The sequence below is a fragment of the Salvelinus sp. IW2-2015 genome, linkage group LG17 (assembly GCF_002910315.2).
Source record: "Salvelinus sp. IW2-2015 linkage group LG17, ASM291031v2, whole genome shotgun sequence".
NCBI classification, from domain to species: Eukaryota; Metazoa; Chordata; class Actinopteri; order Salmoniformes; family Salmonidae; genus Salvelinus; species Salvelinus sp. IW2-2015.
The window spans coordinates 14,743,110-14,768,641 of record NC_036857.1 but is presented as its reverse complement, the minus strand read 5'-3'; the positions used below and the strand labels follow the sequence as shown (position 1 = coordinate 14,768,641).

The window sequence follows — 25,532 nt, the reverse complement described above, 5'->3', positions numbered from 1 at the left end:
TAAATGAATGTCAAATCAATTGCATTACGTTTGATGTCCTTTTTGTTTCCTATCACAATTTACCATAAGGTGTAAAAAATTATCAAACTTAATGTTTTACTAGTACTTATGTAGTTTTCTGACCGAATACTTTTTTACTTAGGTAGTTTCTTAAGCAGTCTACTATTACTTGAGTAAGTTACAGTACTTTTACTTATTACAGATTTTCAGCACCCACCTCTGCTGGTAACGGTACAGTAACGTTACAGTAGCTCTAGCATTCATTTTCATAGGTAAGAGAACTATCAAAGTTGGTGAGATCTAAAATATCATGCAATCTGCTAACGTTACTAAGGTTAAGTTATTGCCCATTTTGTAAATGCTATTCAGCTAGTTAAGTTTGTTAGTACGGTCACGCATATCATTTGGTAACGTTACAGTAGCATTCACTTTCAATGGGGGGGAGCTGTAAGAGTTAGCTAGTCAAAAGAAAATCAGGTGACTATCTATGTATTTGTTAATTCAATCTCGGTTGCTTGTACATTTGTATTGTAAATATTTAGACCTTTTTTGGAAGTACATACCGGTCGTAACGGAACCAAATGAAGATAGTTGCTAGGCGAAACTCCATATTTGCTGATCAACGAGCGTACACAATGTACAAAGCATTAGGAACTCTTTCCATGACATAGACTGACCAAGTGAATCCAGGTGAAAGCAATGATCCCTTATTGAAAAATACTTGTTAAATCCACTTCAGTCAGTGTAGATGAAGGGGAGGAGACAAGTTAAAGGAGGATTTTTAAGCCTTGAGACATGGATTGTGTATGTGTGCCATTCAGAGGGTGAATGGGCAAGACAAAATATATAAGTGCCTTTAAACGGGGTATGGTAGTAGGTGCCAGGCGCACCGGTTTGAGTGTGTCAAGAACTCCAATGCTGCTGGGTTTTTCACACTTAACAATTTCCCGTGTGTGTCAAGAATGGTCCACCACCCAGGGCCAGTATCCCTGTGGAACGCTTGACACCTTGTAGAGTCCATGCCCCAACAAATTTAGGCTGTTCTGATGGCAAAAGGGGATGCAACTCAATATTAAGGAGTTCCTAMTGTTTTGTGCATTCAGTGTATTGTCTACATTTTAATACTTGCAGAGCTTGTGAATGGGAGTTTGAATCTGATATTTCTGGGTGTAAGAGAGGTCTCCAACATACAGATACTGGTCACATATGCCCATTCTAACTTTGTGTTCATCTAGAAAACATCCATTTAGAAAACATCAATTTAGATAAATTCATTAGGCCCTAATCTAACGATTTCACATGACTGGGAATACAGATCTTTTGGTCACAGATACTGTACCTTAACAAAAAAAAGTTAGGGCGTGGATCAGAAAATCAGTCAGTATCTGGTGTGACCACCATTTTCCTTATGCAGCATGACACATCTCCTTTGCATAGAGGAGGTGATCAGGCTGTTGATTGTGGCCCGTGGAATGTTGTCCCACTCCTCTTCAACAGCTGTGTAAAGTTGCTGGATATTGACGGGAACTAGAACACGCTGTCGTACACGTCGATCCAGGTCACCCCAAACATGCTCAATGGGTGACATGTCTGGTGAGTATGCAGGCCATGGAAGAACTGGGACATTTTCAGCTTCCTGGAATTGTGAACAGATCCATGCAACATGGGGCCATGCATTATCATGCTGAAACATGAGGTGATTGGAGGAAGATGAATGGTGTGACAATGGGCCTCAGGATCTCATCACGGTATCTCTGTGCATTCAAATTGCCATCAATAAAATGCAATTGTGTTTGTTGTCCGTAGCTCATGCCTGCCCATACCATAACCCCAATGCCACCATGGGGCACTCTGTTCACAAAGTTGACATCAGCAAACTGCTCGCCCACACAACGCCATACCTGTGGTCTGCTGTTGTGAGGCCAGGTTGGACGTACTGTCAAATTCTCAAAATCGTAGTTGGGAGGCAGCTTATGGTAGAGAAATTAACATTAAATTATCTGGCAACTGCTCTGGTGGACATTCCTGCAGTCAGCATGCCAATTGCATGCTCGCTCAAAACTTGAGACATCCATGGCATTGTGTTGTGTGACAAAACTGCACATTTTAGAGTGGCCTTTTATGGTTCCCAGCACAAGGTGCACCTCTGCAATGATCATGCTGTTTAATCAGCTTCTTGATATGCCACACCTGTCAGGTGGATGGATTATCTTGGCAAAGGAGAAATGATCACTAACATGGACGTAAACAAATTTGTGCCCAAAATGTTAGAGAACTACAGTCCAACCTGCTTCTTCCAGTGCCAAGTCCGCTGCCACCAGTACCTGGCCTGCTTCACCCTCAGCCCAGTCTGCTGCCAGCCAACTCCACCAATGCAAAAAACTTGATTGGTTTGATAAGTGGCAATGTGTCACTAGTTTCTATATATACTCTGCWGTACTCCAGTCCTTTTTATCTTTTTTCTAAAATGAGGGTCTCGCCTCAAATCAGATCGAGCATTACCCCACGGTTGCTGGTGTATCACAAACCACTCCCTTCCTTATTATCCCTACTGTGTTAGAAGTTCAAAAGGGCGATAGAACTTGTGCAATAGCCTACACTTTCTATGTTAATTTGGATGGGGGGATTTAAAGCCTATCAGTCTATTCGGGAGTAGAGCCTATAGCCTACAATAGAACATCACGCATTCAAATGTTTGAACTTGTAACGTGGCTGCAGGAACTTCTAAACGTGGCTGCATTAGATTTGTCGGATATAAAGATGGAGGGTTTCRTTGCATCCAATGGCAGTGTAGGCGATAAGGTAATACAAGGAGCTGCTTGTGAATTCCACATCCGACACCACCAAAACCACCGCTATGCGGGTGTCAACCAACTCCAATCTAATTGAATCGAGCCCTAGAACTTTTAGATAGTTTTTTCCTCTGTTTGCATGGATGTGGTCATATGTTTGGATCCTGTTGTGTCATTCACTCAGAATCAGTCAGTCAGTTACTATACTCACTCATTACCTTGGGCCCCTAGGGCTGTGTGTGTGTGTGTGTTGTGTGTGTGTGTGTGGTGTGTGTGTGTGTGTGTGTGTGTGGTGTGTGTGTGTGTGTGTGTGTGTGTGTGTGTGTGTGTGTGTGTGTGTGTGTGTGTGTGTGTGTGTGTAAGGTTTCACATGTGTCATTAATAAACATGTTTCTATATTTCAATTGTTTGAATGAGTTTTTGTTTTAGGTCAATATTTCTTTACTTTTAATAAATAAAACATGTCATACATGTGATGTATTTATAATTATATCAGGAAATATGCAGTCCACAAGAAACCCCAACAGATAACTGATCATTTAAGATACTAATTGCATAAACAAGGTAAGTATAGTACAGTAATAAACCAACCTCATTAGAACAACACTTCTATATGTTATGATTATGCTACCATAATTGTTCCATTAACTCAGGTGATCTTAAATTCACCAATGTGAAAAATAATAACACTTTTGGAGACTATAACGGTTGTTGAGAAATGTTATCCGAGGCTGGATAGTATAATCTAGCCCTGATTATCTATGAGGAGAGTCATTGTTATTTTCAATGTTTTTCAGCATATCATAATAAATATTGACTAATAAACACTCATATTATGAGGAAGAACCCTACCTTTTTCTCTTTTCCTTATTTTTCCTATTTTTCTTACTTTTTCATCTCTCCCTTCTTCCCTCCATGCTTGCAACACCAGGATATTGGTTTTGACTCCCGGGACCACCAATGTATTCACCCCTGACTGTATGTCCCTTTGGATAAAAGCAWCTGCTAAATGGCATATATTATATTATTATCATATACTGTATACTATGTTTCAGTATGCTGCCATTTCAGTATATTGTTTCATAATGGTGTTTCAGCATGCTGTCATTTCAGTATTCCAGTATGCTGCTGTTTCAGTATTTCAGTATGCTGCTGTTTCAGTATTCCAGTATGCTGCTGTTTCAGTATTTCAGTATGCTGCTGTTTCAGTTTCAGTATCTCAGTATGCTGCTGTTTCAGTATTTCAGTATTGCTGCTGTTTCAGTATTCTTTCAGTATGCTGCTGGTTTCAGTATTTCAGTATGCTGCTGTTTCAGTATTCAGTATGCTGCTGTTTCAGTTATGCTGCTGTTTTCCCAGTATGCTGCTGTTTCAGTATTTCAGTATGCTGCTGTTTCAGTATTTCAGTATGCTGCTGTTTCAGTATTTCAGTATGCTGCTGTTTCAGTATACTGTTGACAGTTCAGAGACGTGACATTGGACCTACACACAACTTCCACTTGTAGAGGGAGTACACAGGTTTACTGGTGTCACTGGCAAGGCAACCATTTTGCGCAGCTTCTCTAATTAGATCTTTCAGCAGAACTATGTGTTGGAGTGTATTTACAAAACCAATCTTTAAGCACAAAAGTACTTGAAGTTGTCACAGGGTGGAAAAACGTTCACGAACATGTTCTCTGTCATTCATTTCATTGGAGAGGTTAGAGCGGGTGAGAATGAGATGGAGAGGAAACTGTAGTGAAGAGAAGTGAACTTTCCTTAAGAACTAGATTTCTGTTGACATTTCACAGTGTACTGAATGGTCACTGAGCATTCATTTCATTCAAGGTCTATAGGCTAAATACTGTAACATGACGTGTGTTAATGACACCAAATGACATCCATTATACTATGGGAACATACTCCCAAGCTAAATTACATATTATTCAGTAGATTCTGAGATAAGATGATCGTGTAATGGCAAAGTAACTTACTTCCTCTCTGTGTGAAGCCAGAACTGAAGTTTGACTTGGTCAGGAGTGTGGGCACTGAGCACGCTCAGTAGGGAGGGTACTCACTGACACCAATCCAATTAAAATACTGGTTCAAACCAATCAATAAACCTGTCATGCACGCGCATGTTCACACACACAGTGTGCAAAGACACAAACCTTAACTCACTATCATGTTTCCTTTCCTGGCCCTTGAGGTCAGAACCATGGCGCTGATGCTGATTTTCATTGTGAGCCTCTAATCAGGGGTTGATTCACACTTGGGACACCAAGTGAGTAGAATCTGGGCAATCTGTGACAATCAGTCAATCAACTACCAGGAATAAAAGACAACCAGCAGGCTCAGAGTCAGATTTGAGTATCCTTCCCTGCTCTATGGGATAGATGGCTAACATCTGACAACATCTTTACTCCTGAACACTGGCAAGTACTGTGCTTACCTGGCACTAACCCCATAGTTCTCTGGTCAAAAGTAGTGCACTATATAGGGAATAGGGTGCCTGTTTGGATGCACCGAGTGTGGATTTATACCCTCCAGACCCACGTACAAATCACACGACAGCGCTGCATGTCTTCTTGCAGATAGTCATTTCACAGAGTGTGTAATCTATCCCTGATTATCTAAGAGGAGAGTCAAACCTGCATGCCTGCTCCTGATACCATCTCTCATTCAAATCAATCTGTTCCACCACCGTGCGGGTTTCAGCACACAGAGAAGCTCCATATAGATACACTTAATTTCCTTAAAAAGCAGATTGTCAGCTTGAAGCTTCACACAGGCTTCATAGCACATAGTTGGGGCTGCCGTTCTTGTCTCCTGCCTGCTATGCTGTTTGATGAATATGCTGCTTAAAGGGATAGTTATGCACAAAGTACTGTATGACAGCAAACCACATCTAATTTGTCACATGCGCCAAATACAACAGGTGTAGGTAGACCTTACCGTGAAATGCTTACTTATAAGCCCTGGTAAGAAAGTATTTACTAAAATAGTGGTAAGAAAGTATTTACTAAAATAAACTGAAGTAAAAAAAATAAAATAATAATAATAATAATAATAATTAAGGAGCAACAAAATAACTGTAGTGAGGCTATATACAGGGGGTACCGATACAGAGTCACTGTGGGGGGCACCGGTTAGTCGAGGTAATATGTACAGTTGAAGTCGGAAGTTTACATACACTTAGGTTGGAGTCATTAAAACTCGTTTTTCAACCACTCCACAAATTTCTTAACGAACTACAGTTTTGGCAAGTCGGTTAGGACATCTACTTAGTGCATGAGACAAGTAATTTTTCCAACAATTGTTTACAGACAGATTATTTCACTTATAATTCACTGTATCACAATTCCAGTGGGTCAGAAGTTTACATACACTAAATTGACTGTGCCTTTAAACAGCTTGGAAAATTCCAGAAAATGATGTCATGGCTTTAGAAGCTTCTGATAGCCTAATTGACATCATTTGAGGCATTTGGAGGTGTACCTGCAGATGTATTTCAAGGCCTACCTTCAAACTCAGTGCCTCTTTGCTTAACATCATGGGAAAATCTAAAGAAATCAGCCAAGACCTCAGAAAAAAAACTGTCTGGTTCATCCTTGGGAGCAATTTCCAAATGCCTGAAGGTACCACGTTCATCTGTATAAACAATAGTACGCAAGTATAAACACCATGGGACCACGCAGCCGTCATACCGCTCAGAAAGGAGACGCGTTCTGTCTCCTAGAGATGAACGTGCTTTGGTGCGAAAAGTGCAAATTAATCCCAGAACAGCAAAGACCCTGTGAAAATGCTGGAGGAAACAGGTACGAAAGTATCTATATCAACAGTAAAACGAGTCCTATATCGACATAACCTGAAAGGCCCCTCAGCAAGGAAGAAGYCACTGCTCCAAAACCGCCATAAAAAAGCCAGACTAGGGTTTGCAACTGCACATGGTGACAAAGATCGTACTTTTTGGAGAAATGTCCTCTGGTCTGATGAAACAAAAATAGAACTGTTTGGCCATAATGACCATCGTTATGTTTGGAGGAAAAAGGGGGAGGCTTGCAAGCCAAAGAACACCATCCCAACCGTGAAGCACGGGGGTGGCAGCATCATGTTGTGGGGGTGCTTTGCTGCAGGAGGGACTGGTGCGCTTCACAAAATATATGGCATCATGAGGAAGGAAAATTATATGGATATATTGAAGCTACATCTCAAGACATCAGTCAGGAAGTTAAAGCTTGGTCGCAAATGGGTCTTCCAAATGGACATTGCATACTTCCAAAGTGGTGGAAAAATGGCTTAAGGACAACGAAGTCAAGGTATTGGAGTGGCCATCACAAAGCCCTGACCTCAATCCTATAGAACATTTGTGGGCAGAACTGAAAAAGCGTGTGCGAGCAAGGAGGCCTACAAACCTGACTCAGTTACACCAGCCCTGTCAGGAGGAATGGGCCAAAATTCACCCAACCTAATGTGGGAAGCTTGTGGAAGGCTAACCGAAACGTTTGACCCAAGTTAAACAATTTAAAGGCAATGCTACCAAATACTAATTGAGTGTATGTAAACCTCTGACCCACTGGGAATGTGATGAAAGAAATAAAAGCTGAAATAAATCATTCTCTCTACTATTATTCTGACATTTCACATTCTTAAAATAAAGTGGTGATCCTAACTGACCTAAAACAGGGCATTTTTACTAGGATTAAATGTCAGGAATTGTGAAAAACTGAGTTTAAATGTATTTTGCTAAGGTGTATATAAACTTCAGACTTCAACTATACATGTAGGTAGAGGTAAAGTGACTATGCGTGGATAATAAATAGAGAGTAGCAGCAGCGTAAAAATGGGGGGTGGGGACAATGCAAATAGTCCGGGTAGCCATTTGATTAGCTATCCAGGAGTCTTATGGCTTGGGGGTAGAAGCTGTTAAGAAGCCTTTTGGGCCTAGACTTGGCGCTCTGGTACCGCTTGATGGGGGGTAGCAGAGAAAACAGTCTGTGACTAGAGTGGCTGGAGTCTTTGACAATCCATGCTTTTGTTTTTTGTTTACCTGGCCATGGTTTCAAACGCTCATGTTTTAGCATTTGTAGCATACATCCAATGCAAGTCAAAATCATCCTAAACTACTTAGAAATTGATTGTGTCACATCCCTCCAATAGAGTCCCAGACCCCCCAAAAATACACACTCTTCCATGAGAAATTCCATAATTTGGTGTTTTGTTGATTTTGGTGTATAATGCTGTCTCTGGCACTGCTCCAGAATCTCCCATAAGTGTTGAATTGGGTTGAGATCTGGTGACGGAGATGGCTATGGCATATGGTTTACACTGTTGTTATGCTCATCAAACCATTCAGTGACCACTCGTGCCCTGTGGATAGGGGCATAGCCATGGTAGCTAAAATAATGACCTGCCCAGCATTTTTCTACGCATGATGGGATGTTAATTGCCACACCTTTGTGGAAGCACCGGCTTTCAATATACTTTGTGTCCCTAATTTACTCAAGTGTTTCCATTATTTTGTCAGTTAGCTGTACCTTGATTAGATAAGTATTCATCCCCCTGAGACAATACATGTTAGARWCACCTTTGACAGCGATTACAGCTGAGGCTTCTTGAGTTTATTTATTTATTTTTTATTTTATTTCACCTTTATTTAACCAGGTAGGCCAGTTAAGAATTAGTTCTCATTTACAACTGCGACTTGGCCAAGATAAAGCAAAGCAGTGCGACACAAACAACACAGAGTTACACATGGGATAAACAAACGTCAATAACACAATAGAAAAATATATATAAGTACGTTTAAGGCTGTGTTTACACAGGCAGCCCAATTCTGATATTTTTTTCCACTAATTGGTCTTTTGACCAATCAGATCAGCTTTGAAAAAGATATGTGAAAAGATGTGATGTGATTGGTCAAAAGACCAATTAGTGGAAAAAATATAAAAATAGTGCAGCCTGTGTAAAATGCAGCCTAAGAGTCATGCACACCTGGATTGAAGCACTTTTGGCAGCGATTACAGCCCCAAGTTTTCTTGGGTATGATGCTACAAGCTTGGCACACCTGCATTTAGGGAGTTTCTTCCATTCTTCCCTGTAGGTCCTCTCAACCTCTGTCAGGTTGGATGGGCAGCATCGCTGCACAGCTATTTTCAGGTCTCTCCCGAGATGTTCGATCTGGTTCAAGTCCGGGCTCTGGCTGGGCCACTCAAGGACATTCAGAGACTTTCAAGTTCAAGTTATCTTTACTGTCCCAATTGGGAAATTTGTTGTGCAGTCAGGGTTCAACAATAAATAAATAAAACATTAAAAACAGTGACAGCATACAACCAATACACACATAACATGAAACAATGAGATAGATAAAAAGGAGTAATTATTGTGCAAAAGTGCAGCAATAAATAGACATTTAATTTCATGAGCAGATTCAGAAAGTTTATGGCCCGTGGGATACAGGAGTTCTTGTATCTGTTGCTATTGCGTTTGGGAAGTCTAAAACGACAACCTGAGGGGAGAAACAAAATGGTAGAGGAGCACAGTCTAGGATACTGTTACCTCTCCTCACCACATGCTTTCTGACCATCAAGAACATCAATATGGATTCAACAAAACTCAATATAACAGTGTCATCATTGTCTTACTGACATTAAAATCGTTCATCTTTCTCAACAACAAAAAGCCGCTGCTGTCCCTTTTTACAGATGGCATCTGTGTTCTCCTCAAACGTCAACTTGTTGTCCAGCACTATTCCCGGGTACTTGTAGGTACTGACCAGCTCAATGTCATTTTCCATGACCATGTTGGGTGTGGGGTTTAGTGGCTGCCTTCTGAAGTCAATGGCCATGTCTTTAGTTTGGGAGACATTCAGTTGGAGGAAGGCCCATGCTCAGACTTTTCATCCTGTAGTAGACTGACGATGAACGAGTCATCAGCAAACTTGATGATGTGCCTGTTTTCATATCCGCTACGACAGACATTAGTGTAGAGTATGTACAGGAGAGGAGAGAGCACGCAACCTTGTGGAGATCCAGTGGAGGAGCAGAGCTGCTTTGACATGACGCCACTTGTTGGGACCGGTCGGTAAGGAAGTCCACTATCCAGCGCACAATGCTCACGTCCAGCTTGAAGTGGGAGAGGAGCTTCTCTGCTAGTATGTGAGGCTGGATAGTATTAAAGGCAGACGAGAAGTCGATGAACTGAAGCCTTGCATGGATTTTTGGGCCCTCCAGGTGCTTGCAGAGGAAGTTGAGTAGGGTTAGAGTGGCGTCCTCCACCCCCCCGCTTGGCCGTGTAAGCAAACTGCAGGGGGTCCCGGGAATTCTCAACCTGACGCAGTATATCCTTCTCAAATGATTTCATCACCAAGGATGTCAGTGCCACTGGCCTAAAGTTATTTAGCACATTGGGGGATTAGCTTTTTGCCACGGGAACAACAGTATCATGCTTCCAGAGGTTTGGCACCTTCTGCAGCTCGAGTGACAGCATGAAAATGTGATGAAAAATGCCACAGTTGTTCTGCACATGACTTAAGCTCTTTTTAACTTTGGTCTGTCTGAATAGGCTGGTGACAATCTGGCAGCTCTAGCAGGGGAGAAATTTGATGAACTGACTTGTTCGGAAAGGTGGCATCCTATGACGGTGTCATGTTGAAAGTCACTGAGCTCTTCAGTAAGGCCATTCTACTGACAATGTTTTTCTATGGAGACTGCATGGCTGTGTGCTCGATTTTACACACCTGTCAGCAAATTGCCGAACCACTAATTTGAAGGGGTGTCAACATACTTTTGTATATATAGTGTATGGGGGACAAAGGAAGGGGTAGTCATTCACAAATTACTGATGTCAACCCCTATTATTTCACACACTGTGAGTCCATTTATCTTATTATGTGATTTGGTAAGCCAGATTTTACAATGAAAAATAAAATCACAATTAAATCTATTTCAATGACACGTTGTAATTAGAGGTCGACCGATTATGATTTTTCAACGCCGATACCGATACCGATTATTGGAGGACCAAAAAAAGTCGATACCGAAATCGGCCAAATTTTGTAGTTTTTTTGTAATAATGACAATTACAACAATACTGAATGAAAACTTATTCTAACTTAATATAATACATCAATAAAATCTATTTAGACTCAAATAAATAATGAAACATGTTCAATTTGGTTTAAATAATGCAAAAACAAAGTGTTGGAGAAGAAAGTAAAAGTGCAATATGTGCCATCTAAGAAAGCTAACGTTTAAGTTCCTTGCTCAGAACATGAGAACATATGAAAGCTGGTAGTTCCTTTTAACATGAGTCTTCAATATTCCCAGGTAAGAAGTTTTAGGATGTAGTTATTATTGGACTATTTCTCTCTATATGATTTGTATTTCATATACCTTTGACTATTGGATGTTCATATAGGCACTTTAGTATTGCCAGTGTAACAGTATAGCTTCCATCCCTCTCCTCGCCGCTACCTGGGCTCGAACCAGGAACACATCGACAACAGCCACCCTCGAAGCAGCGTTACCCATGCAGAGCAAGAGCTGCTGGCATAACGCACGAAAGTGCTGTTTGAATGAATGCTTACGAGCCTGCTGGTGCCTACCATCGCTCAGTCAGACTGCTCTATCAAATCATAGACTTAATTATAACATAATAACACACAGAAATACGAGCCTTAGGACATTAATATGGTCGAATCCGGAAACTATCATCTCGAAAACAAAACGTTTATTCTTTCAGTGAAATACGGAACCGTTCCGTATTTTATCTAACGGGTGAAATCCATAAGTCAAAATATTCCTGTTACATTGCACAACCTTCAATGTTATGTCATATTTACGTAAACCAAACTGTTGCATATACCCTGACTCTGCGTGCAATGAACGCAAGAGAAGTGACACAATTTCACCTGGTTAATATTGCCTGCTAACCTGGATTTATTTTAGCTAAATATGCAGGTTTAAAAATATATACTTCTGTGTATTGATTTTAAGAAAGGCATTGATGTTTATGGTTAATTACACGTTGGAGCAACGACAGTCCTTTTTCGTGAATGCGCACTGCATCGATTATATGCAACGCAGGACACGCTAGATAAACTAGTAATATCATCAACCATGTGTAGTTATAACTAGTGATTATGATTGATTAATTGTTTTTTATAAGATAAGTTTAATGCTAGCTAGCAACTTACCTTGGCTTCTTACTGCATTCGCGTAACAGGCAGGCTCCTCGTGAGGCAGGTGGTTAGAGCGTTGGACTAGTTAACCGTAAGGTTGCAAGATTGAATCCCTGAGCTGACAAGGTAAAAATCTGTCGTTCTGCCCCTGAACAAGGCAGTTAATCCACCGTTCCTCGGCCGTCATTGAAAATAAGAATGTGTTCTTAACTGACTTGCCTAGTTAAATAAAGGTGTAAAAAATGTTTTTGCAAAATCGGCGTCCAAAATTACAGATTTCGGATTGTTATGAAAACTTGAAATCGGCCCTAATTAATCGGCCATTCCGATTAATCAGTCGACCTCTAGTTGTAATGCAACAAAATGTGAAAAAATCCGGGGGGGGTGAATACTTATGATACCTACTGTAGGTACTATTGACTTTGGGTGAACTTTCTCTTTAATTCTACAGAGGGACTACTATTACTGTATGTAGTCTGCTAAGGTGTAGTATGCATTTCCTTTACCAGAGGTCTTTTTTTTAATGTTAAACTGATTGAACGAAATCATACAAAAGCAGTATCCTACACAGAAATACACACACAGTCTCACACACCAGAATACACAATACCCCAAGCTAACAAAAAACACATTCATAGTAAAATATAGAAAGAACACAGATGTGACCAGAGAAGTAGAACACTCCAGAGCGGACCTCAGACAGAGAACTGAACAGCCCCTGGACACTTTGGATGGCCCCTCCATTGAATCCACACTAAATTAAGTGGATTTCGTTATACCGCATGTGCGTGTCCGTGTGCGTGTCCGTGTGTGTGTGTGTAGACAGGCGGATCCAGAGCGGACAAAAAAAAAAAAAACGTATCCCCTGCCTCATCCCATCCCATCTCTCTCTCGTTATTAGTTCTCCCACTCCTTTCTCCTCTCCTACATCCCTCTCTCTGTAACACAATTACTGCCAGTCAACGATTTACAGCTGCACAGCCAGCAGATAGCTGTTCCCACACTCACACCAAGGTTATTATAGTTTTGTGTTTTTAATTCTATTCGTTTTCTATTTTTATTTGAAATTCAGTTTCAGTTACTTTTACGACTTGATTTACTAGTTTTTATTCAGTTTTAGTTTGATAAAACMTTTATATTTMGTTTTCACATTATTTCGTTTCAGTTTTAGTATTAGGGACAGAAAGTAAAAAATGTAATTAAAAGGATGTAAAGGTTGTATTTCTTCCCTGTTAGTTAGTGATAGGCAGTAGTAGTCTCGGACATAAAAAATGAATAATAATTCATCAGACAACTCTCCCAAAAAAAACACAAGTTTGGGTAGGCGGGCCAAGCCTGAAAAATCAAAAGGCGCGTTCGAGAGAATCACTTTTGTCAAGTCAGTGGCCATTATTGGTCGCCGCCTTCCAAAGTCTGTTGCATTATGGGGATAAACATTTTCTGACTTGCGCCTACATGACGACTGCATGAACTTTACAAAAACCATATGATCAAAGTTCATGAAGTTTTGACTGCAGTCGACTGCAAGTTTCTGCAGTTTCTCTTCACCAACTTCCTCCTGCAGACAACACCTGCAATGTGGGATGCTCTATTGTCAACTAACCATTAGGGTGTTTTTGTTTGACACACCTGGACGTGACCAAAGACTTGACTGAAACAGGAACCAACATTGCACGATTCATGTATACAGTAGACAAATTAATGTGATATTTGAGGCCCTCTAACCAATTAATGGTACAGTGTTAAATAGTACACTTTTTTTTCTCTACATACCAACACATTGAGGGAATCTTTAATTTCACCTCAACCCCTCCAGCTCCACAACCCAACCCTAACCCTACCCCCCCTGCCATGCTCTTCCCCGCTGTGAGTGACTTTCACTGGGTGACTGCTGTGACTGCAGCCCCTCGGTTTGGAGAGGGGAGCATGCCCCCTGCTTCACCCCGGCCCTGCAATTAACGCCCTCCTACCGCTCCCCAACAGACGCACCGGGCCTCAGAGGGCAGGGGCGGGGGGGGGGNGGGGCGGGGGGCGGGGGGGGGGAACACAACCAGAGGCCTTCCCATTCACGTCAATTTAGTCTTATTTATTTCTGCGGGATAAGGGGCCCTTTGAGATTAGAGATCCCAGGTCTGATAAGGGGGCCGTCCCAATTAAGTTATCCCCGCAGGCCACCATTAAACCCCAGGCCATCGACACGTCGCCACCACGGAGGGCAGTGGGAGGAGGAGGAAATAGGAGGAGAGAGAGGAAGGGGTGGAAAGTAGATACACACACAGAGAAAACACAGCGCATCCTCCCATCACGCACCCCCCACATGAGCATACATCACACATGAACACACAAATAGCTCCTCAAACACACAGACACACAAAACAGGCAGATAGTTTTACACAGACAGGGCAAAATAGACAGGACACACAAACTAACCCTTTAAACATTTGATACTGTAAGAGCCATCTCAGTTTCCTGTGCTGTACACTCCAGTATGTCTATTTCTATTATCCTGTTTTTCCTCCTCAGCCCAGAAGAGGAGCAGAGGATGGCTTGTGACTGAGCCATGGGTTTTGTTCATTAGGGCATCCAGCGGAAAACGTTAAGAAGCGTTTTTGCAACAGAAAACAAAAAATGAATGTTTCTTATTGGACAACTCGAGGTTGTCCATCCTTGTTTCWGTCCATTTTCTTATGTTTGGTGATTAATGAACATTGCCCTGTAGTGTGGGGCTGCTACTGGACAAGGCTCTGACCGGGACAGACGCTCATGTGACCCTATGGGGAAAGATTTGTTCTATTGCTGGTAATTGCACATGATGCCAAACACAGAAACCTCATTGATGTCCATCTGTCTCCTATTTCCACGGACATACGATATCCTGTTTGACCGTCTTAAATAACTTTCTGACTGACTCCTACTGCAGTAGACCTCCACTCCTACTCTAAATACCTGACCTGAGAACAGCTAAACTGGGGCCGAATCAAGCGTTTCAGAGTAGGAGTGATGATTTAGGATCAGTTTTGCCTTTTAAATCACAGTGGATACAATTAAAATGGACATGGGGGACCTGATCCTAGATCAGCACTCTGAGACACTTGATACATATGGCCCCAGGAGAATGAAAAAGCTTGCTAATTTCTATGACCAAATACAATAACTCAAGTCTTTATATAAACAGAACATTGCACTTTTTTCTGTCCCCTCTTTCTCTCTATCCTCTCGTCCCTCTCTGGTTTAGGTTAAAGAATGCAGCTGACAGACAGCGTGTTGAGAAGAGCATGAGGACAGAGCAGCTGACAGMCAGCATGTTGAGAAGARCACGAGGACAGAGCAGCTGACAGACAGCATGTTGAGAAGAGCATGAGGACAGAGCAGCTGACAGACAGCGTGTTGAGAAGAGCATGAGGACAGAGCAGCTGACAGACAGTGTGTTGAGAAGAGCATGGGCACAGAGCAGCAACAGACAGTGTGTTGAGAAGAGCATGAGGACAGAGCAGCTGACAGCGTGGTTGAGCAGGGGGGGGAGAGCATGAGGACAAGACCGGCAAAGCTGAAAAGGCTTTGAAGAGAAATCATGTGGACAGAGAAACAAGCCAGTGGTTGAGAAGACATGAGGACAGAGCAAGCCAACAGACAGAGTGTTGGAGGAGCATGAGGACAGAGCAGCAACAGACAGGTGTTGGTGAGGAGAACATGGGCACAGAGCAGCTGACAGACAGCGTGTTGAAAAGAGGATGGGCACAGAGCAGCTGACAGACACGATGTTGAGAAGAGCATGAGGACAGAGCAGCTGACAGACAGTGTGTTGAGAAGAGCATGAGGACAGAGCAGCTGACGACAGGTGTTGAGAAGAGCATGGCACAGAGCAGCTGACAGACAGCGTGTTGAGAAGAGCACGAGACAGAGAGCAATAGACAGTGTGTTGAGAAGAGCATGAGGACAGAGCAGCAACAGACAGCGTGTTGAGTGGAGCATGAGGACAGAGCAGCAACAGACAAAGTGTGTTGAGAAGAACATGGGCACAGAGAGCAGCTGACAGACAGCGTGTTGAGAAGAGCATGGGCACAGAAACAGCTGACAGACAGCGTGTTGAGAAGAGCATGAGGACAGAGCAGCAACGACGAGTGTGTTGAGAAGAGCATGAGGACAGAGCAGCAACAGACAGTGTTGGGAAGAAATGAGGACAGAGCAGCTGACAGACAGCGTGTTGAGAAGAGCATGAGGAACAGAGCAGCAACAGACAGCGTGTTGAGTGGAGCATGAGGACAGAGCAGCAACAGACAGTGTGTTGAGAAGAACATGGGCACAGAGCAGCTGACAGACAGCGTGTTGAGAAGAGCATGAGGAAGAACAGCTGACAGACAGTGTGTTGAGAAGAGCATGAGGACAGAGCAGCAACAGACAGCGTGTTTGAGAAGAAGCATGGGCACAGACAGCTGACAGACAGCGTGTTGAGAAGAGCATGAGGCAGAGCAGCAACAGACAGTGTGTTTGAGAAGAGCATGAGGACAGAGCAGCAAACAGCAGCGTGTTGGAAAGACTGAGGACAGAGCAGCTACAGACACGTGTTGAGAAGAGCATGAGGACAGAGCAGCTGACAGACAGGTGTGAGAAGAGCATAGGACAGAGCAGCAACAGACAGTGTTGAGAGAGCATGGGAAGAGAGCAGCAACAGACAGAGTGTTGGGAAGAACATGAGGACAGAGCAGCAACAGACAGCGTGTTGAGAAGAGCATGAGGACAGAGCAGCTGACACGACAGCGTGTTGAGAAGAGCATGAGGACAGAGCAGCTGACAGACAGCGTGTTGAGAAGAGCATGAGGAGAGCAGCAACAGACAGCGTGTTGAGAAGAGCATGAGGACAGAGCAGCTGACAGACAGCGCGTTGAAGAAGAGCATGAGGACAGAGCAGCAAACAGACAGCGTGTTGAAGAAGAGCATGAGGACAGAGCAGCTGACAGACAAGCGTGTTGAGAAGAGCATGAGACAGAGCAGCAACAGTTGATGCAAAACTGCACTTAGCCAAGTCAGGCCTTCTCTAAGAGCAGGAGGTAGCAGGTGAGAGCGAGAGGGAGGAAGAGAGAGAGAGAGGAGAGAGAGAGAGAGAGGAGAGGAAAGAGAGAGAGAACGAGAGAGAGAGAGAGAGAGAGAGAGAGAGAGAGAGAGAGAGAGAGAGGGAGGGAGGAAAGAGCGAGAGAGGAGAGATAGAGGGAGAGAGCGAGAGAGGGAGGAAGAGAGAGAGAGAGAGAGGGGGGGCGAGGGAAGCAAGGAGGGAGAGAGAGAAGAGGAGGAGAGAAGACAAGAGAAGAGAGAGGGGAGGACAAGAAGGAGAGATAGAGGGAGAGATAGAGGGAGAAGAGGGAGAAGAAGGGAAGAGAGAGAGAGAGAGAAGAGATGAGAGAGAGAGAGAGAGCGAGAGAGAGAGAGAGAGAGGAGAGAGCGAGAGAGAGAGAAGTGCGAGAGAGCAGAGAGAGCGAGAGAGAGCGAGCAGAGAGGAGGGGGAGAGCGAGAGAGGGGGGGAAGAGCGAGAAGAGAGCGAGAGAGAGAGGGGGGGAAGAGGCAGAGAGAGGGGGGAAGAGGCGAGAGAGACGGAAGAGGGGGGGGAAGAGCGAGAGAGAGCGAGAAGGGGGAGGGAGCGAGATGGAGAGGTAGAGGGAGAGGTAGAGGGAAGGAAGAGAGAGAGGGAGGAAGAAGGAGAGGGAGAGGAGGGAGGAAGAGAGAGAGGGAGAGAGGGAGGAAGAGGAGAGAGGGAGAGAGGGAGGAAGAGAGAGAGGGAGAGAGGGAGGAAGAGAGAGAGGGAGAGAGGGAGAGAAGAGAGAGAGGGAGAAGGGAGGAGAAGAGAGAGAGCGAGAGAAGGGAGGAAGAGAGAGAGCGAGAGAGGGAGGAAGAGAGAGAGCGAGAGGGGGGGAAGAGCGAGAGAGGAGCGAGAGAGGGGGGGGAAGAGCGAGAGAGAGCGAGAGCGGGGGGGGAAGAGCGAGAGAGAACGAGAGAGGGGGGGAAGAGCGAGAGAGAGCGAGAGAGGGGGGGAAGAGCGAGAAGAGAGGGAGAGAGCGAGAGAGAGGGGGGAGCGAGAGAGAGAGGGAGAGAGGGAGGAAGAGAGAGAGGGAGGAAGAGAGAGAGGGAGAGAGGGAGGAAGAGAGAGAGCGAGAGAGGGAGGAAGAGAGAGAGCGAGAGAGGGAGGAAGAGAGAACAAGAGAGAGGGAGGAAGAGAGAACAAGAGAGAGGGAGGAAGAGAGAACAAGAGAGAGAGGGCCCTCTGCCAGTGGAGGAAAGAGAAAAGCGTTAAGACCTATTAATAGGAGCCGCCGAGACGCTGGTGTCAACTCCATGTGATGGCTAAGCTGTGGTGCTGCTTCCTCTCAGCAACACACACTATTTTCTCTTCCCCTCTTTCTCTCTCCGTCCCTCTCTATTTCTCTCTCTCTTTTTCGCTGCCTCGTTCTCGCTCTTCCTAATGCCGTGACTGTCCCATTGTTCCTCTCTCTCTTTGTCCGACAGTTTTTCAATGTGCTGCTACTGTGCTACACCTCTGTCCTGCTGTCTCAACCCACTCTCTCTTAATAAGATCACACCTTGACCCTTTTCATACTATCGTGCCGACCTGAATCCTACTGTGCTGGCTCGTAATTTTTGGGTTCGGGTCAGGAATGTGAAAAAGCCACCTGTTTTTCCTTCACTAAGTGTTGATTCAGATGATCTTATCCTCCGTTGTTATCATGCTAAAGGCTGTTAAAGGTCACATTTCTTACAGAGTTCCTGCTAGAGGGGCCTTTTCTGTCTTTGATTTGCCATCTGACGGCTGGATGCTTCTCCTAAAAACATTAGTCTGAAGTCTATTTTCTACACTAGAGTGATGCCATCCTTCAGAGCAGTTTAATAAAAACCTACCGAAGATGATCCACACTGTCCAGACATATAATTATGTGCCAACACAGGAAGTGAAGGAGCAGTACTACATGGCTGCCTGTTGCACAAACATTGAATACCTGTAGAAAGAGGAGGAAGGGAAGCGCTACTAAGGTACACTATAGTATATTTTGGTAGATAGAAGGTGCTCTTTGGTAAAAGGTGTAAATTGGTCATCAAAAAGAAAGGAGGACCAAGGCACTCTTCATATAATTAATTGGAACTGCCTYTYTGGGTGTTCTGATGCTTCTAGCTTGGAGTTGTATGCTCATGATAACATAGCTACAGTATTTCACCTTTTCATGTGTATATTATTGCTTACTAKGTGTGTCCAATTTRGTAACCACTCCCTCTTCTAATTAGGGCTAATTGGAAAAGCCTTTCAAAAGAGGACATTGTATTCTCTTTTTTCTGTACTCCCTGACGAAGGCCATGCAGCCGAAACGCGTCGGTTTTTAAACAACATTGAATACCTGTATGTGAGGGAATTACACACACTTACACACACTTTCACCCGTCATAAAACACACACTCTAGTCTGTTGTGCAAACATGCATGCACACATGTACACACACACACGCACTTGCACACAGGTTGGGAGCGGGTTCAGTGTGTGTGGCGTCCTCCTCCAGGTTTCTCCAGGCCTCAGGCAGCTTTCCAGAGCTCTGGCCTCATTCATCCACACACTGCCTACCATGCCATGGCTCTACTGGCACTTAGAACAGATTTACAACCTGCTCACTCAGGAATCTCACATGTAACCACACACACACACAACAACAACTTACCCAGCTAAAAACACACACTCACCCTCCCTTCCACAAACAAACAGACACCCACACACACACTAACAGTCCAATGTTACAAGTGGTCAAAACCTCCAATAGAAAACAAGCAGTGAGGGTGAAAGCTCATCTTAACAGAACCCCGAAGGGAGCAAGACTGTGTTTCCATCATCACTATTGATCTATCTCTCCAGCATTAAACCTACAGTACTCTCCACTTGTCGTGACCCACTGAAATAAATAAAATAGCAGCAGGTCTGGGTGAGAGCACACTGTGTCTCACAGTCAGTCAAAATATGACCCTGCTGCCTCAAGACAAAAAGCAGACTTACCGCTTCTGCCTTAGCTTCTGCCTTAGCTTCTGCCTTAGCTTCTGCCTTAGCTTCTGCCAAGAAGCTGCAATGAGTGGGGTTGACTCTGTGTTTAGCTGAGAGCGGAGTAACAGCTCCTTCAAAAAATGTCTGTATCCGGCCCGCACAAATTAGCCTACTATCGGAGTTCAGCAAGTCAACAAGTCATATGACTGTCTGTCTGCAGACAAAAGCTGGGTAACTAATGTCTTTTTGTGATTGCATTTTGAGTATATTTAAGGCATGTATTGTATACTATCTTTCTACAGAGAAACTTTCAACAGTGGTCATTTACAAATGGTCCAAAAGCAATCAGAGAGAGCCTTGACCCTGTTTGGAATGGAAATAACAGACTCTGCACTTGTCTAGCAGCATGCCCCCTAAAGATGACCAGACTCTCCATTGAATCCTTTCACACAACCTCAATGAAGTCAGCTCAGAGGAGGAGAAGGAGATGTGGAGAGAGAAAGATAGATAGAAAGAAAGAAAGAAAGAAAGAAAGAAAGAAAGAAAGAAAGAAAGAAAGAAAGAAAGAAAGAAAGAAAGGGAGAGGATGGAAAGAAATAGGGAGAGGGGGAGGGGGAGAGAGAGAGAGAAAGAAAGAGGAAAGAGAGAGGGACAGTTTCAGAATAGCCTGTTCAAATCTAGGACAGACACATTATCAAGAGGGGAGCAGACAGGAGCGCAACCGTTTCATGTGACTCAGATGCTGAGGCATGTAAATAAGCAGCAGCAACAGGTGCATTAGACAAGCTCAGCAGGTGAATGGGTGACTTTGAAATGTGTAATCATGTCTGTAAATCCTTGATTTTGATGCACAATCTTTAGTTGTCCTGTCCCTGTCTGAACCTGGATCTATATAAACTGGCATTGAGGTTACATTGTCATTTATAGTCACAGATGTCTATCTTTTCAGGCCACTTTACCTCCCTCAACTTTCAATATAAAACATTATTAGAAGGACATTGAAAGAATAGGCTGCACAAATGCAATTTTAGAATGACTGTCTAACACCAGGTGAACACAAAGGTGAAATGGAATTAGTTCTTCAATTTTTGTCAGATGTATCCACGTCTGCATCACATATTTTAATATTCATCATAGAAGGGCTAAACGAAATTAAGCATTAACGGAATTGAATTGATTTGAGACATAAATGGACAAGATAATGTAAATATTGCGAACTGGCAAATGTACTCTATGTCAGGAATGAAATATCTCATACGAATGTTTTTTTTTTTTTTTACCGGTATTTTATCGTTTATTTTTTCATTTGCCCCCCTCCGCTGCCAATGTGAGCTACAAATGCGCGCACACGGGCTAGCGGTGGGATGGGCATCTATATATACACCTTCTCTCTCTACCCAGTCTCTTCAGCAACACGACAACCATCAAAACGCAATCGGTCAAACCAATATGGCTTGGACGCCTGCAAGCAAACACACACACACACTTGACTATCATGCCATCATGTGTCTCTGGATATTGGCTTTTAGCCTAATTTGTCTTTGCTGCAAAAATCATTGTCTATCATCATTGTCAGGGCGATGCTATTTTCTCAAACCGGGTAGTAGCTTAATATAGAAGCGCTGTACGCATAGTGGCACTGCCTGGCCCATGACAGTAGGGGCAGGAATGAATGCGTGTCATCTTAAGATAAGAACGGCCTATTGGGGTGGATCAAAGGTCCAGGGAAAGTTATGGTAGAGCAACGGTAGCGTGCTAGGACTCAAYACATACATTTATATGGGCATCATAGACCACACACACATTTACGCGCACAGCAATGAAAGAGGAACATTTACTAACCGTCACCTTGATGGGGACGTACAGGACAGGTATGTCAGTGGCTCCATTCTTGTTCAGGTCCCCTTGAATGGTCCCGACCTGGAACCCTTTGGATTTCACCCAGAATTTGAATTTGGCATTGATGTGGTTGCTCTCGATGTAGACGGCGTCCGAGTCGTCGGTGTGTAAAAGGGTCTGGAGAATCTTATTGTATTTTCTCCGGGTGACTGTCTTTGTTTTACCCGAGTCCCCGTAAGTACGGAGACACCAGTCCTGAAATTCGCCGAACATCTCTCCTTCCAACACCACCGAGTTTCTGCTCATTTTGGGTAAATTCAAGCTGGGTTTTCTCATTGACATGGTTTCTCTCTGATGTCCCGTGTCCTTTTAAATAGGAGGACTGGGTCTTAAAAATATATAATAATATACTATTTTATTCTATGTATGTTTCAATGAACCGTTAAATGTATCTCTCTTGGCTAGAAAGGGATCAACATATGACTTAGATTGATATTCCTGCGAACAATGAGGAAGGATTCCGTATCAGGCTATGAAGATTGGTGTGCTCTCTCTCACACCTGTTAGCAGAAACCGTTCGCCTCCTGTCCCAAAGGGTAATAACAAATGTCAGTAGCTCATATCCTGCTCTGAGGAACTGAAAGAGGGGCCGTCCTAAGAAACGGGTATCTCCCACCTGTGTGTCAATGGTCTCCAAGCTAATAAAGATTCGCCGTTTGAATATCACAATTTTACTGTCCTGGAGGAGACAATAAAACGTGGTAGCCTATTTTACATAAATAAGGCTATATAATAAGACAGAGTCCATATATGGCACAGGTCCGCTACTAATTAGAAGGATAGATAGCAGCCCGTGCTGTCGTGATACCTTCCTCCTCCCAACTCCACCCGACACCTACTGTATTCCACCTGTTTGAATCGAACTTGAATGCCGCCGTCCCGAACCATCTCCTGTAAGGCAAATCAAAGCGCAACGATGTCTCTCCTAGATAAAGCTTTAAATTGATAAAGGATACATGTGTGCGAATAGTAGGTATTATGTACAGGCTCTTGTTCTTCTCCACTAGATACCACACACCCACAAACCATGTAGCATCGATGGGACATGTGTGCGCGGAATGGCTCGCTAAAATCCAGGAAGTGCAGTACCAGAAGCCGAAACGCACAGAAAGCGGGGCAACCCGACCGTCCCATGCGGGACTAAATGGAGCTATTGGCACTGTTTCTTTCGTTTGATGGATATGGACATGAAGAATTAATGTGTGCTTTTTCCCCCCACGTTTTCTTTGACCCATTGTAACGAAAACCTATGTCGCATGAAATGCAGGGTTTTGAGCCAGCACATGATTGGTAGGCTACATTGTAAAATATGAGCTATAATTTCAATCAAATTTGAATTTATATTTTATATTTTCACTACCCATATTGTCATAACTGGATAACCTATTGTATTGGTATAATAATAATAAAAAATACTATGTATAACGGAATTAAGTAAACCTATGAATTAATKTATTAATAATAATAATTGTTATTATTGTAGGCATAGTCCTCACATATTTTATGTTTATTTGATATGAAAGAGATGGAGAGGGGAGAGTTTGTTGAAATAGCAGTGCTGGATTCAAACCCATGCTGCAGCTATAAGTGTTCTGGAGTCTTTTAGACAGCCAAACCATCCTAGAGYACTATTGTTTTCATTATAAGACAATATTCTGCTTAGAGTGGCTTGGCTCCACCTGATCTTTGTTTGTTTTAGAAAGATTGTCAGTTAAACTGTTTTAGTTTTCTCTCAACAGTCAGTGGCCTTTTGTGGCTCCATCCAATCCTGTAGTCAATGAAGCAAAACACAAAAACAATTCTGCTAAAAACACTTTCACACATCAAAATAAGAGAGCCCACACACATCCAATATGCCTGATTTTACTCAAGAGTCCATAAATGCAAGATTGTACCTATTCCTATTCTTCATTCACCAGGCCATGCATATCATTTTGAAGGCTACATACTGAACATGTCAGCTGTATATCATATAGTAATGGATAACACAACAGTCTAGATGCTCAGTTTACCTAAATAGGATACCTTACCCAAAAATACTTCCAGACTGTTATAATCGCTTATAACATCCAATAGATTAATGAACGGCTTACTTTGGCAACACAATATGTAAAACATCCCATTACAGCCCAATCACAAACCACCCAACATAATGTTGGATCAATGGCATTTTATGACCTAGTATATTGACCCACTATTTCTGCTCCCCCAGGTGAAATACATCACAGAACCATACAAGGTGCTTTAAAAAAATTAGAACCCTACACTCTTAAAAACAAAGGTGCTATCTAGAACCTRAAAGGGTTCTTCAGCTGTCCCCATAGGAGAACCCTTTGAATAATCCTTTTTGGTTCCAGGTAGAACCCCTTTGGGTTCCATGTAAAACCCTTTACAGAGAGTTTTACATAGAACCCGAAAGGAACCATAAAACCTGGAACCTGGAACCATAAAGAGTTATTCCTGCAACCAAAAAGGGTTCTCCTATGGGGACAGCTAAAGAACCTATCTGGAACCCTTTGTTCTAAGAGTGTATTGATCTCACTGTATGCCAATACCATACTACATGTGTATGTACAGTGCATGTCATTCCCTAGATATTAAAGGAAACATTGTATTTCATATATCAGTGTATGTATCCTAGCTGTATGAGGAGAAAGAGAACAATCTGGGGAAAACCCCTACACTACTTATACCAGCACTGCATGGTTAATTCACAACTTGATCCAAAAGCCTCTAATGTTGTGTCAAAGGCTGTATGCTTTAGAACCACCCCGGTGGATGCAGTGTTTTTGGGTTGGGCATTTCTTTGACTTGGTACAGACAGGAGAATGGACACTGTGTGACCAAATGGCTATGTTTGTGTCAATTGAAGGGGCCCTGTCTGGGTGTATAAGGACAGGACACCCCCCCCCCCCCCCCTCCCAACACACACTTAAACTGGCATTCTGTATGAGAAATATAGTTTTTGGTGTATTGTTAGTGATGGGCTGCATATTAGATTGTTCAGAGAATGAGATTGCCCTTAAATTTGACAATAAAGACTCACCATCAATGAAAGATACCAGATATGTGTCACACATGTCCTCATTTCTTGTATACACCAAAATACATCACAACTTTAATACAGTTTATCTCAAAAGAACGCCTGTCAGTTACCTTGTCCTTTGGCCAGTCAACTAAGATGAAGTTCCGTTATTAAGGGCTTATCTACAGAACATCACAGCTTGTGTTTAAGTAAAAGTCATGCTTATTGCTCAATAACTGACCCTAGCAGCCAGTAGGTCAGAGAGGACTAGAGTCCCGCCCATGTAGCCTGTAGAACGGATGTGTGGGATGCTACAGCAGGTTGCTTTGAAATACCATTTAAATTACTGCCTCTCCTCCCTTGTCTCTCACCTCTACCAGTTTTAACAAATTAAGAATACGTAAGGGGAATGGGATTAATAAAAAATAGCATCTAAAATGAACTATGAGTTTCTATATTCACTATGATGCTATGTAGTTCTATGGTTTGTGCATGAGAGGGGGGCATAGGACACACAACAACTTAGCCTACATCTGGCAGTTCTCTGTCAAAGCATTGCAGCACTGTGCTTGGATACCTGTGTCTATGTGTGTCTGTACAGTCAGTGCATACACATGTGCCTGATGTTGCCACAGGGGTCTCATTGTCTCT

General features: G+C 43.1%; 1 pseudogene; it reads right to left on the bottom strand.

The window, feature by feature from the left end:
• LOC111976894 (nucleolar protein 4-like) overlaps positions 1-22,605 on the bottom strand; it is a 178,163-nt pseudogene extending 155,558 nt beyond the window's left edge.
• Between the last annotated feature and the right edge of the window lie 2,927 nt (positions 22,606-25,532).